Source organism: Pseudophryne corroboree, chromosome 2, assembly GCF_028390025.1.
Source record: "Pseudophryne corroboree isolate aPseCor3 chromosome 2, aPseCor3.hap2, whole genome shotgun sequence".
Classification (NCBI taxonomy): Eukaryota; Metazoa; Chordata; class Amphibia; order Anura; family Myobatrachidae; genus Pseudophryne; species Pseudophryne corroboree.
The window spans coordinates 848,715,766-848,730,354 of NC_086445.1; positions in this window are offsets into that span (position 1 = coordinate 848,715,766).

Below are 14,589 nucleotides of genomic sequence, written 5' to 3' on the forward strand. Positions count from 1 at the left end.
AGAATTCTAAATCATGTACTAAAACTGTATAAGATAACCAGCATAACAGTGATACATGAAAATTGTAAACAGGTATAAAATGCGTTGGCAGTTAATATGATTTAACTGTGTTACCAAACAATTTTATAATGCAATATAATACTGCAGCTGAGTACAATTTAAGAAGTGATAACTAATTCAATATAGGAAATTAATAGTATGTCATATAACACTTTATGACCATTGTGCATACTAACGTAATACTTGCAGAGGGGTGGTAGGGTTTCTGATGTGGGACTCTATGGAACCCCAGGATGGTTAGGATGAATTTGCTGCATAAGAAATTCCATTCATAGTATGGTAGCAGGAAGTGTCTTCTTATCGACGTCTGTTAGTTACACTTAGCTGTACTAAGAAGGATCATTCCATGAAGGTTGCCACCACCACTAGATCTATATCCCCTGAGAAGAAACTGTTTCTCATTTTTTGAAAGCCTTAATCTATAAAGATTTATACTCAGTTGGACAGGAAATGTAATTTTAAATTGGCACCATATTTGAGCCAATCAGGACTACTTGCAATAAACAATCACGGTTTGTCACAGTGAGCAAATCATGGATTGCATGTTTTTGAGTCTCTTTTCACGCTTTCATTTCTTATCTGGTACTAGTTTTTGTCACATAACACTTTATGACCATTGTGCATATGAACGTAATACTTGCACAGGTATGGGAGGGTTCCTGATATGAGACTCTTTGGAACCCCAGGATCATTTCAATGAAATTGCTGCAAGAGAACTTCTTTTTATAGTGTTGAAGCAGGAAGTGTGTACTTGTCGACGTCTGTTGTTAGCACTTACCTGTCCGAAGAAAGATCATTCCATGAAGGTTGCCACCACCGCTGGATCTTTGGCCCCTGAGAAGACACTGTTACTCATGTTTTGAAAACTTTAATTAATAAAGATTTATACTCAATTAGTCAGGAAACATTATTTTAAATTGACACCATTTCTGAGCCAATCAGGACTACTTGCAATAAACAATCACGGTTTGTCACAGTGAGCAAATCATGGATTGCGTGTTTTTGAGTCTCTTTTCACTCTTTCATTTCTTATCTGGTACTAGTTTTTGTCACATAACACTTTATGACCATTGTGCATATATACGTAATACTTGCACAGGTATGGCAGGGTTCCTGATATGAGACCCTTTGTAACCCCAGGATTATTTCAATGAAATTGCTGCATGAGAACTTCTTTTATAGTGTTGTAGCAGGAAGTGTCTGCTTGTCGACGTCTGTTAGTAGCACTTACCTGTCCGAAGAAAGATCATTCCATGAAGGTTGCCACCACCGCTGGATCTTTGGCCCCTGAGAAGACACTGTTACTCATTTTTTGAAAGATTTAATTAATAAAGATTTATACTCAATTGGTTAGGAAATGTTATTGAGTCTCTTTTTCACTCTATCATTTCATATGTGGTACTTGATTTTGTCACATAACACTTTATGACCATTGTGCATATAAACGTAATACTTGCACAGGTATGGCAGGGTTCCTGATATGAGACCCTTTGGAACCCCAGGATCATTTCAATGAAATTGGTGCATGAGAACTTCTTTTTATAGTGTTGTAGCAGGAAGTGTCTGCTTGTCGACGTCTGTTAGTAGCACTTACCTGTCCGAAGAAGGATCATTCCATGAAGGTTGCCACCACCGCTGGATCCTTGGCCCCTGAGAAGACACTGTTACTCATGTTTTGAAAGCTTTAATTAATAAAGATTTATACTCAGTTGGTCAGGAAATGTTATTTTAAATTGGCCCCATTTTTGAGCCAATCAAGACTTTTTACAATTAACAATCACAGTTTGTCACAGTGAGCAAATCATGGATTGCGTGTTATTGAGTCTTTTTTTCACATTTTCATTTCTTATCTGGTACTAGTTTTTGTCATATAACACTTTATGACCATTGTGCATATTAACATAATACTTGCACAGGTACGGCAGGGTTCCTGATATGAGACTCTTTGGAACCCCAGGATAATTTTGATGAATTTGCTACATGAGAAATTCTTTTCATAGTGTGGTTAGCAAGAGGTTTCTGCTTGTCGACGTCTGTTAGTATTACTTACCTGTCTGAAGAAGGATCATACCATGAAGGTTGCCACCACCGCTGGATCTTTGGCCCCTGAGAAGACACTGTTACTCATGTTTTGAAAGCTTTAATTAATAAAGATTTATACTCAATTAGTCAGGAAACTTTATTTTAAATTGACTCCATTTCTGAGCCAATCAGGACTACTTCCAATAAAAAATGACAATTTGTCAAAGTCATCAAATCATGGTTTGCGTGTTACTGAGCCTCTTTTTCAATCTTTAATTTCTTATCTGGTACTAGTAGGAAACGTTCAGCCCAACAGTTGCGGTCAAACAAAGAAAATCATTAAAGGAGTGGAGCCTAAAATTCAACCCAAAACTGTGCATAAACACAATACCTAACCAATATATGCACTGTAAGGCCACATTTTAACAATGTATAGGTCTGATACATAATTTTAGAGCTTCAGCAATTAACAGTGTATTATCCTAATACTTATCAATTCTATAACCTAAGGCATAACAATGCTTTATACAGTGTCAACAATACGCAAATCAACAACATACAGTATAGGTGTTACATAGCTTTAGTTACATAATCCCGTGGCATCTTAAAACGTATTATTGTGATGGATAATATTGTGATATATGTATATAATACACAGTCCTCTAACAATCTATAACTCGTATATAAGAATTCTAAATCATGTACTAAAACTGTATAAGATAACCAGCATAACAGTGATACATGAAAATTGTAAACAGGTATAAAATGCGTTGGCAGTTAATATGATTTAACTGTGTTACCAAACAATTTTATAATGCAATATAATACTGCAGCTGAGTACAATTTAAGAAGTGATAACTAATTCAATATAGGAAATTAATAGTATGTCATATAACACTTTATGACCATTGTGCATACTAACGTAATACTTGCAGAGGGGTGGTAGGGTTTCTGATGTGGGACTCTATGGAACCCCAGGATGGTTAGGATGAATTTGCTGCATAAGAAATTCCATTCATAGTATGGTAGCAGGAAGTGTCTTCTTATCGACGTCTGTTAGTTACACTTAGCTGTACTAAGAAGGATCATTCCATGAAGGTTGCCACCACCACTAGATCTATATCCCCTGAGAAGAAACTGTTTCTCATTTTTTGAAAGCCTTAATCTATAAAGATTTATACTCAGTTGGACAGGAAATGTAATTTTAAATTGGCACCATATTTGAGCCAATCAGGACTACTTGCAATAAACAATCACGGTTTGTCACAGTGAGCAAATCATGGATTGCATGTTTTTGAGTCTCTTTTCACGCTTTCATTTCTTATCTGGTACTAGTTTTTGTCACATAACACTTTATGACCATTGTGCATATGAACGTAATACTTGCACAGGTATGGGAGGGTTCCTGATATGAGACTCTTTGGAACCCCAGGATCATTTCAATGAAATTGCTGCAAGAGAACTTCTTTTTATAGTGTTGAAGCAGGAAGTGTGTACTTGTCGACGTCTGTTGTTAGCACTTACCTGTCCGAAGAAAGATCATTCCATGAAGGTTGCCACCACCGCTGGATCTTTGGCCCCTGAGAAGACACTGTTACTCATGTTTTGAAAACTTTAATTAATAAAGATTTATACTCAATTAGTCAGGAAACATTATTTTAAATTGACACCATTTCTGAGCCAATCAGGACTACTTGCAATAAACAATCACGGTTTGTCACAGTGAGCAAATCATGGATTGCGTGTTTTTGAGTCTCTTTTCACTCTTTCATTTCTTATCTGGTACTAGTTTTTGTCACATAACACTTTATGACCATTGTGCATATATACGTAATACTTGCACAGGTATGGCAGGGTTCCTGATATGAGACCCTTTGTAACCCCAGGATTATTTCAATGAAATTGCTGCATGAGAACTTCTTTTATAGTGTTGTAGCAGGAAGTGTCTGCTTGTCGACGTCTGTTAGTAGCACTTACCTGTCCGAAGAAAGATCATTCCATGAAGGTTGCCACCACCGCTGGATCTTTGGCCCCTGAGAAGACACTGTTACTCATTTTTTGAAAGATTTAATTAATAAAGATTTATACTCAATTGGTTAGGAAATGTTATTGAGTCTCTTTTTCACTCTATCATTTCATATGTGGTACTTGATTTTGTCACATAACACTTTATGACCATTGTGCATATAAACGTAATACTTGCACAGGTATGGCAGGGTTCCTGATATGAGACCCTTTGGAACCCCAGGATCATTTCAATGAAATTGGTGCATGAGAACTTCTTTTTATAGTGTTGTAGCAGGAAGTGTCTGCTTGTCGACGTCTGTTAGTAGCACTTACCTGTCCGAAGAAGGATCATTCCATGAAGGTTGCCACCACCGCTGGATCCTTGGCCCCTGAGAAGACACTGTTACTCATGTTTTGAAAGCTTTAATTAATAAAGATTTATACTCAGTTGGTCAGGAAATGTTATTTTAAATTGGCCCCATTTTTGAGCCAATCAAGACTTTTTACAATTAACAATCACAGTTTGTCACAGTGAGCAAATCATGGATTGCGTGTTATTGAGTCTTTTTTTCACATTTTCATTTCTTATCTGGTACTAGTTTTTGTCATATAACACTTTATGACCATTGTGCATATTAACATAATACTTGCACAGGTACGGCAGGGTTCCTGATATGAGACTCTTTGGAACCCCAGGATAATTTTGATGAATTTGCTACATGAGAAATTCTTTTCATAGTGTGGTTAGCAAGAGGTTTCTGCTTGTCGACGTCTGTTAGTATTACTTACCTGTCTGAAGAAGGATCATACCATGAAGGTTGCCACCACCGCTGGATCTTTGGCCCCTGAGAAGACACTGTTACTCATGTTTTGAAAGCTTTAATTAATAAAGATTTATACTCAATTAGTCAGGAAACTTTATTTTAAATTGACTCCATTTCTGAGCCAATCAGGACTACTTCCAATAAAAAATGACAATTTGTCAAAGTCATCAAATCATGGTTTGCGTGTTACTGAGCCTCTTTTTCAATCTTTAATTTCTTATCTGGTACTAGTAGGAAACGTTCAGCCCAACAGTTGCGGTCAAACAAAGAAAATCATTAAAGGAGTGGAGCCTAAAATTCAACCCAAAACTGTGCATAAACACAATACCTAACCAATATATGCACTGTAAGGCCACATTTTAACAATGTATAGGTCTGATACATAATTTTAGAGCTTCAGCAATTAACAGTGTATTATCCTAATACTTATCAATTCTATAACCTAAGGCATAACAATGCTTTATACAGTGTCAACAATACGCAAATCAACAACATACAGTATAGGTGTTACATAGCTTTAGTTACATAATCCCGTGGCATCTTAAAACGTATTATTGTGATGGATAATATTGTGATATATGTATATAATACACAGTCCTCTAACAATCTATAACTCGTATATAAGAATTCTAAATCATGTACTAAAACTGTAGAAGATAACCAGCATAACAGTGATACATGAAAATTGTAAACAGGTATAAAATGCGTTGGCAGTTAATATGATTTAACTGTGTTACCAAACAATTTTATAATGCAATATAATACTGCAGCTGAGTACAATTTAAGAAGTGATAACTAATTCAATATAGGAAATTAATAGTATGTCATATAACACTTTATGACCATTGTGCATACTAACGTAATACTTGCAGAGGTGTGGTAGGGTTTCTGATGTGGGACTCTATGGAACCCCAGGATGGTTAGGATGAATTTGCTGCATAAGAAATTCCATTCATAGTATGGTAGCAGGAAGTGTCTTCTTATCGACGTCTGTTAGTTACACTTAGCTGTACTAAGAAGGATCATTCCATGAAGGTTGCCACCACCACTAGATCTATATCCCCTGAGAAGAAACTGTTTCTCATTTTTTGAAAGCCTTAATCTATAAAGATTTATACTCAGTTGGACAGGAAATGTAATTTTAAATTGGCACCATATTTGAGCCAATCAGGACTACTTGCAATAAACAATCACGGTTTGTCACAGTGAGCAAATCATGGATTGCATGTTTTTGAGTCTCTTTTCACTCTTTCATTTCTTATCTGGTACTAGTTTTTGTCACATAACACTTTATGACCATTGTGCATATGAACGTAATACTTGCACAGGTATGGGAGGGTTCCTGATATGAGACTCTTTGGAACCCCAGGATCATTTCAATGAAATTGCTGCAAGAGAACTTCTTTTTATAGTGTTGAAGCAGGAAGTGTGTACTTGTCGACGTCTGTTGTTAGCACTTACCTGTCCGAAGAAAGATCATTCCATGAAGGTTGCCACCACCGCTGGATATTTGGCCCCTGAGAAGACACTGTTACTCATGTTTTGAAAGCTTTAATTAATAAAGATTTATACTCAATTAGTCAGGAAACATTATTTTAAATTGACACCATTTCTGAGCCAATCAGGACTACTAGCAATAAACAATCACGGTTTGTCACAGTGAGCAAATCATGGATTGCGTGTTTTTGAGTCTCTTTTCACTCTTTCATTTCTTATCTGGTACTAGTTTTTGTCACATAACACTTTATGACCATTGTGCATATAAACGTAATACTTGCACAGGTATGGCAGGGTTCCTGATATGAGACCCTTTGTAACCCCAAGATCATTTCAATGAAATTGCTGCATGAGAACTTCTTTTATAGTGTTGTAGCAGGAAGTGTCTGCTTGTCGACGTCTGTTAGTAGCACTTACCTGTCCGAAGAAAGATCATTCCATGAAGGTTGCCACCACCGCTGGATCTTTGGCCCCTGAGAAGACACTGTTACTCATTTTTTTGAAAGATTTAATTAATAAAGATTTATATTCAATTGGTTAGGAAATGTTATTGAGTCTCTTTTTCACTCTATCTTTTCATATCTGGTACTTGATTTTGTCACATAACACTTTATGACCATTGTGCATATAAACGTAATACTTGCACAGGTATGGCAGGGTTCCTGATATGAGACCCTTTGGAACCCCAGGATCATTTCAATGAAATTGGTGCATGAGAACTTTTTATAGTGTTGTAGCAGGAAGTGTCTGCTTGTCGACGTCTGTTAGTAGCACTTACCTGTCCGAAGAAGGATCATTCCATGAAGGTTGCCACCACCGCTGGATCCTTGGCCCCTGAGAAGACACTGTTACTCATGTTTTGAAAGCTTTAATTAATAAAGATTTATACTCAGTTGGTCAGGAAATGTTATTTTAAATTGGCCCCATTTTTGAGCCAATCAAGACTTTTTACAATAAACAATCACAGTTTGTCACAGTGAGCAAATCATGGATTGCGTGTTATTGAGTCTTTTTTTCACATTTTCATTTCTTATCTGGTACTAGTTTTTGTCATATAACACTTTATGACCATTGTGCATATTAACATAATACTTGCACAGGTACGGCAGGGTTCCTGATATGAGACTCTTTGGAACCCCAGGATAATTTTGATAAATTTGCTATATGAGAAATTCTTTTCATAGTGTGGTTAGCAAGAAGTTTCTGCTTGTCGACGTCTGTTAGTATCACTTACCTATCCGAAGAAGGTTCATACCATGAAGGTTGCCACCACCGCTGGATCTTTGGCCCCTGAGAAGACACTGTTACTCATGTTTTGAAAGCTTTAATTAATAAAGATTTATACTCAATTAGTCAGGAAACTTTATTTTAAATTGACTCCATTTCTGAGCCAATCAGGACTACTTCCAATAAACAATGACAATTTGTCAAAGTCATCAAAGTATGGTTTGCGTGTTACTGAGCCTCTTTTTCAATCTTTCATTTCTTATCTGGTACTAGTAGGAAACGTTCAGCCCAACAGTGGCAGTCAAACAAAGAAAATCGTTAAAGGAGTGGAGCCTAAAATCCAACCAAAAACTGTGCATAAACACAATACCTAACCAATATATACACTGTAAGGCCACATTTTAACAATGTATAGGTCTGATACATAATTTTAGAGCTTCAGCAATTAACAGTGTATTATCCTAATACTTATCAATTCTATAACCTAAGGCATAACAATGCTTTATACAGTGTCAACAATACGCAAATCAACAACATACAGTATAGGTGTTACATAGCTTTAGTTACATAATCCCGTGGCATCTTAAAACGTATTATTGTGATGGATAACATTGTGATATATGTATATAATACACAGTCTTATAACAATCTATAACTCGTATATAAGAATTCTAAATCATGTACTAAAACTGTAGAAGATAACCAGCATAACAGTGATACATGAAAATTGTAAACAGGTATAAAATGCGTTGGAAGTTAATATGATTTAACTGTGTTACCAAACAATTTTATAATGCAATATAATACTGCAGCTGAGTACAATTTAAGAAGTGATAACTAATTCAATATAGGAAATTAATAGTATGTCATATAACACTTTATGACCATTGTGCATACTAACGTAATACTTGCAGAGGTGTGGTAGGGTTTCTGATGTGGGACTCTATGGAACCCCAGGATGGTTAGGATGAATTTGCTGCATAAGAAATTCCATTCATAGTATGGTAGCACGAAGTGTCTTCTTATCGACGTCTGTTAGTTACACTTAGCTGTACTAAGAAGGATCATTCCATGAAGGTTGCCACCACCACTAGATCTATATCCCCTGAGAAGAAACTGTTGCTCATTTTTTGAAAGCCTTAATCTATAAAGATTTATACTCAGTTGGACAGGAAATGTAATTTTAAATTGGCACCATATTTGAGCCAATCAGGACTACTTGCAATAAACAATCACGGTTTGTCACAGTGAGCAAATCATGGATTGCGTGTTTTTGAGTCTCTTTTCACTCTTTCATTTCTTATCTGGTACTAGTTTTTGTCTCATAACACTTTATGACCATTGTGCATATGAACGTAATACTTGCACAGGTATGGGAGGGTTCCTGATATGAGACCCTTTGAAACCCCAGGATCATTTCAATGAAATTGCTGCAAGAGATCTTCTTTTTATAGTGTTGAAGCAGGAAGTGTGTACTTGTCGACGTCTGTTGTTAGCACTTACCTGTCCGAAGAAAGATCATTCCATGAAGGTTGCCACCACCGCTGGATCTTTGGCCCCTGAGAAGACACTGTTACTCATTTTTTGAAAGATTTAATTAATAAAGATTTATACTCAGTTGGTCAGGAAATGTTATTTTAAATTGGCCCCATTTTTGAGCCAATCAAGACTTTTTACAATAAACAATCACAGTTTGTCACAGTGAGCAAATCATGGATTGCGTGTTATTGAGTCTTTTTTTCACATTTTCATTTCTTATCTGGTACTAGTTTTTGTCATATAACACTTTATGACCATTGTGCATATTAACATAATACTTGCACAAGTACGGCAGGGTTCCTGATATGAGACTCTTTGGAACCCCAGGATAATTTTGATGAATTTGCTATATGAGAAATTCTTTTCATAGTGTGGTTAGCATGAAGTTTCTGCTTGTCGACGTCTGTTAGTATCACTTACCTGTCTGAAGAAGGATCATACCATGAAGGTTGCCACCACCTCTGGATCTTTGGCCCCTGAGAAGACACTGTTACTCATGTTTTGAAAGCTTTAATTAATAAAGATTTATACTCAATTGGTCAGGAAATGTTATTTTAAATTGGCCCCATTTTTGAGCCAATCAAGACTTTTTACAATAAACAATCACAGTTTGTCACAGTAAGCAAATCATGGATTGCGTGTTATTGAGTATTTTTTTCACATTTTCATTTCTTATCTGGTACTAGTTTTTGTCATATAACACTTTATGACCATTGTGCATATTAACATAATACTTGCACAGGTATGGCAGGGTTCCTGATTTGAGACTCTTTGGAACCCCAGGATAATTTTGATGAATTTGCTATATGAGAAATTCTTTTCATAGTGTGGTTAGCAAGAAGTTTCTGCTTGTCGACGTCTGTTAGTATCACTTACCTGTCCGAAGAAGGATCATACCATGAAGGTTGCCACCACCGCTGGATCTTTGGCCCCTGAGAAGACACTGTTACTCATGTTTTGAAAGCTTTAATTAATAAAGATTTATACTCAATTAGTCAGGAAACTTTATTTTAAATTGACTCCATTTCTGAGCCAATCAGGACTACTTCCAATAAACAATAACAATTTGTCAAAGTCATCAAATCATGGTTTGCGTGTTACTGAGCCTCTTTTTCAATCATTAATTTCTTATCTGGTACTAGTAGGAAACGTTCAGCCCAACAGTTGCGGTCAAACAAAGAAAATAATTAAAGGAGTGGAGCCTAAAATCCAACCCAAAACTATGCATAAACACAATACCTAACCAATATATGCACTGTAAGGCCACATTTTAACAATATATAGGTCTGATACATCATTTTAGAGCTTCAGCAATTAACAGTGTATTATCCTAATACTTATCAATTCTATAACCTAAGGCATAACAATGCTTTATACAGTGTCAACAATACGCAAATCAACAACATACAGTATAGGTGTTACATAGCTAGAGTTACATAATCCCGTGGCATCTTAAAACGTATTATTGTGATGGATAACATTGTGATATATGTATATAATACACAGTCCTCTAACAATCTATAACTCGTATATAAGAATTCTAAATCATGTACTAAAACTGTAGAAGATAACCAGCATAACAGTGATACATGAAAATTGTAAACAGGTATAAAATGCGTTGGCAGTTAATATGATTTAACTGTGTTACCAAACAATTTTATAATGCAATATAATACTGCAGCTGAGTACAATTTAAGAAGTGATAACTAATTCAATATAGGAAATTAATAGTATGTCATATAACACTTTATGACCATTGTGCATACTAACGTAATACTTGCAGAGGTGTGGTAGGGTTTCTGATGTGGGACTCTATGGAACCCCAGGATGGTTAGGATGAATTTGCTGCATAAGAAATTCCATTCATAGTATGGTAGCAGGAAGTGTCTTCTTATCGACGTCTGTTAGTTACACTTAGCTGTACTAAGAAGGATCATTCCATGAAGGTTGCCACCACCACTAGATCTATATCCCCTGAGAAGAAACTGTTGCTCATTTTTTGAAAGCCTTAATCTATAAAGATTTATACTCAGTTGGACAGGAAATGTAATTTTAAATTGGCACCATATTTGAGCCAATCAGGACTACTTGCAATAAACAATCACGGTTTGTCACAGTGAGCAAATCATGGATTGCGTGTTTTTGAGTCTCTTTTCACTCTTTCATTTCTTATCTGGTACTAGTTTTTGTCACATAACACTTTATGACCATTGTGCATATGAACGTAATACTTGCACAGGTATGGGAGGGTTCCTGATATGAGACCCTTTGGAACCCCAGAATCATTTCAATGAAATTGCTGCAAGAGAACTTCTTTTTATAGTGTTGAAGCAGGAAGTGTGTACTTGTCGACGTCTGTTGTTAGCACTCACCTGTCCGAAGAAAGATCATTCCATGAAGGTTGCCACCACCGCTGGATCTTTGGCCCCTGAGAAGACACTGTTACTCATTTTTTGAAAGATTTAATTAATAAAGATTTATACTCAGTTGGTCAGGAAATGTTATTTTAAATTGGCCCCATTTTTGAGCCAATCAAGACTTTTTACAATAAACAATCACAGTTTGTCACAGTGAGCAAATCATGGATTGCGTGTTATTGAGTCTTTTTTTCACATTTTCATTTCTTATCTGGTACTAGTTTTTGTCATATAACACTTTATGACCATTGTGCATATTAACATAATACTTGCACAAGTACGGCAGGGTTCCTGATATGAGACTCTTTGGAACCCCAGGATAATTTTGATGAATTTGCTATATGAGAAATTCTTTTCATAGTGTGGTTAGCAAGAAGTTTCTGCTTGTCGACGTCTGTTAGTATCACTTACCTGTCCGAAGAAGGATCATACCATGAAGGTTGCCACCACCGCTGGATCTTTGGCCCCTGAGAAGACAGTGTTACTCATGTTTTGAAAGCTTTAATTAATAAAGATTTATACTCAATTGGTCAGGAAATGTTATTTTAAATTGGCCCCATTTTTGAGCCAATCAAGACTTTTTACAATAAACAATCACAGTTTGTCACAGTGAGCAAATCATGGATTGCGTGTTATTGAGTATTTTTTTCACATTTTCATTTCTTATCTGGTACTAGTTTTTGTCATATAACACTTTATGACCATTGTGCATATTAACATAATACTTGCACAGGTACGGCAGGGTTCCTGATATGAGACTCTTTGGAACCCCAGGATAATTTTGATGAATTTGCTATATGAGAAATTCTTTTCATAGTGTGGTTAGCAAGAAGTTTCTGCTTGTCGACGTCTGTTAGTATCACTTACCTGTCCGAAGAAGGATCATACCATGAAGGTTGCCACCACCGCTGGATCTTTGGCCCATGATAAGACACTGTTACTCATGTTTTGAAAGCTTTAATTAATAAAGATTTATACTCAATTAGTCAGGAAACTTTATTTTAAATTGACTCCATTTCTGAGCCAATCAGGACTACTTCCAATAAACAATGACAATTTGTCAAAGTCATCAAATTATGGTTTGCGTGTTACTGAGCCTCTTTTTCAATCTTTCATTTCTTATCTGGTACTAGTAGGAAACGTTCTGCCCAACAGTGGCAGTCAAACAAAGAAAATCATTAAAGGAGTGGAGCCTAAAATCCAACCCAAAACTGTGCATAAACACAATACCTAACCAATATATGCACTGTAAGGCCACATTTTAACAATGTATAGGTCTGATACATCATTTTAGAGCTTCAGCAATTAACAGTGTATTATCCTAATACTTATCAATTCTATAACCTAAGGCATAACAATGCTTTATACAGTGTCAACAATACGCAAATCAACAACATACAGTATAGGTGTTACATAGCTTTAGTTACATTATCCCGTGGCATCTTAAAACTTATTATTGTGATGGATAATATTGTGATATATGTATATAATACACAGTCCTCTAACAATCTATAACTCGTATATAAGAATTCTAAATCATGTACTAAAACTGTAGAAGATAACCAGCATAACAGTGATACATGAAAATTGTAAACAGGTATAAAATGCGTTGGCAGTTAATATGATTTAACTGTGTTACCAAACAATTTTATAATGCAATATAATACTGCAGCTGAGTACAATTTAAGAAGTGATAACTAATTCAATATAGGAAATTAATAGTATGTCATATAACACTTTATGACCATTGTGCATACTAACGTAATACTTGCAGAGGTGTGGTAGGGTTTCTGATGTGGGACTCTATGGAACCCCAGGATGGTTAGGATGAATTTGCTGCATAAGAAATTCCATTCATAGTATGGTAGCAGGAAGTGTCTTCTTATCGACGTCTGTTAGTTACACTTAGCTGTACTAAGAAGGATCATTCCATGAAGGTTGCCACCACCACTAGATCTATATCCCCTGAGAAGAAACTGTTGCTCATTTTTTGAAAGCCTTAATCTATAAAGATTTATACTCAGTTGGACAGGAAATGTAATTTTAAATTGGCACCATATTTGAGCCAATCAGGACTACTTGCAATAAACAATCACGGTTTGTCACAGTGAGCAAATCATGGATTGCGTGTTTTTGAGTCTCTTTTCACTCTTTCATTTCTTATCTGGTACTAGTTTTTGTCACATAACACTTTATGACCATTGTGCATATGAACGTAATACTTGCACAGGTATGGGAGGGTTCCTGATATGAGACCCTTTGGAACCCCAGAATCATTTCAATGAAATTGCTGCAAGAGAACTTCTTTTTATAGTGTTGAAGCAGGAAGTGTGTACTTGTCGACGTCTGTTGTTAGCACTCACCTGTCCGAAGAAAGATCATTCCATGAAGGTTGCCACCACCGCTGGATCTTTGGCCCCTGAGAAGACACTGTTACTCATTTTTTGAAAGATTTAATTAATAAAGATTTATACTCAGTTGGTCAGGAAATGTTATTTTAAATTGGCCCCATTTTTGAGCCAATCAAGACTTTTTACAATAAACAATCACAGTTTGTCACAGTGAGCAAATCATGGATTGCGTGTTATTGAGTCTTTTTTTCACATTTTCATTTCTTATCTGGTACTAGTTTTTGTCATATAACACTTTATGACCATTGTGCATATTAACATAATACTTGCACAAGTACGGCAGGGTTCCTGATATGAGACTCTTTGGAACCCCAGGATAATTTTGATGAATTTGCTATATGAGAAATTCTTTTCATAGTGTGGTTAGCAAGAAGTTTCTGCTTGTCGACGTCTGTTAGTATCACTTACCTGTCCGAAGAAGGATCATACCATGAAGGTTGCCACCACCGCTGGATCTTTGGCCCCTGAGAAGACAGTGTTACTCATGTTTTGAAAGCTTTAATTAATAAAGATTTATACTCAATTGGTCAGGAAATGTTATTTTAAATTGGCCCCATTTTTGAGCCAATCAAGACTTTTTACAAT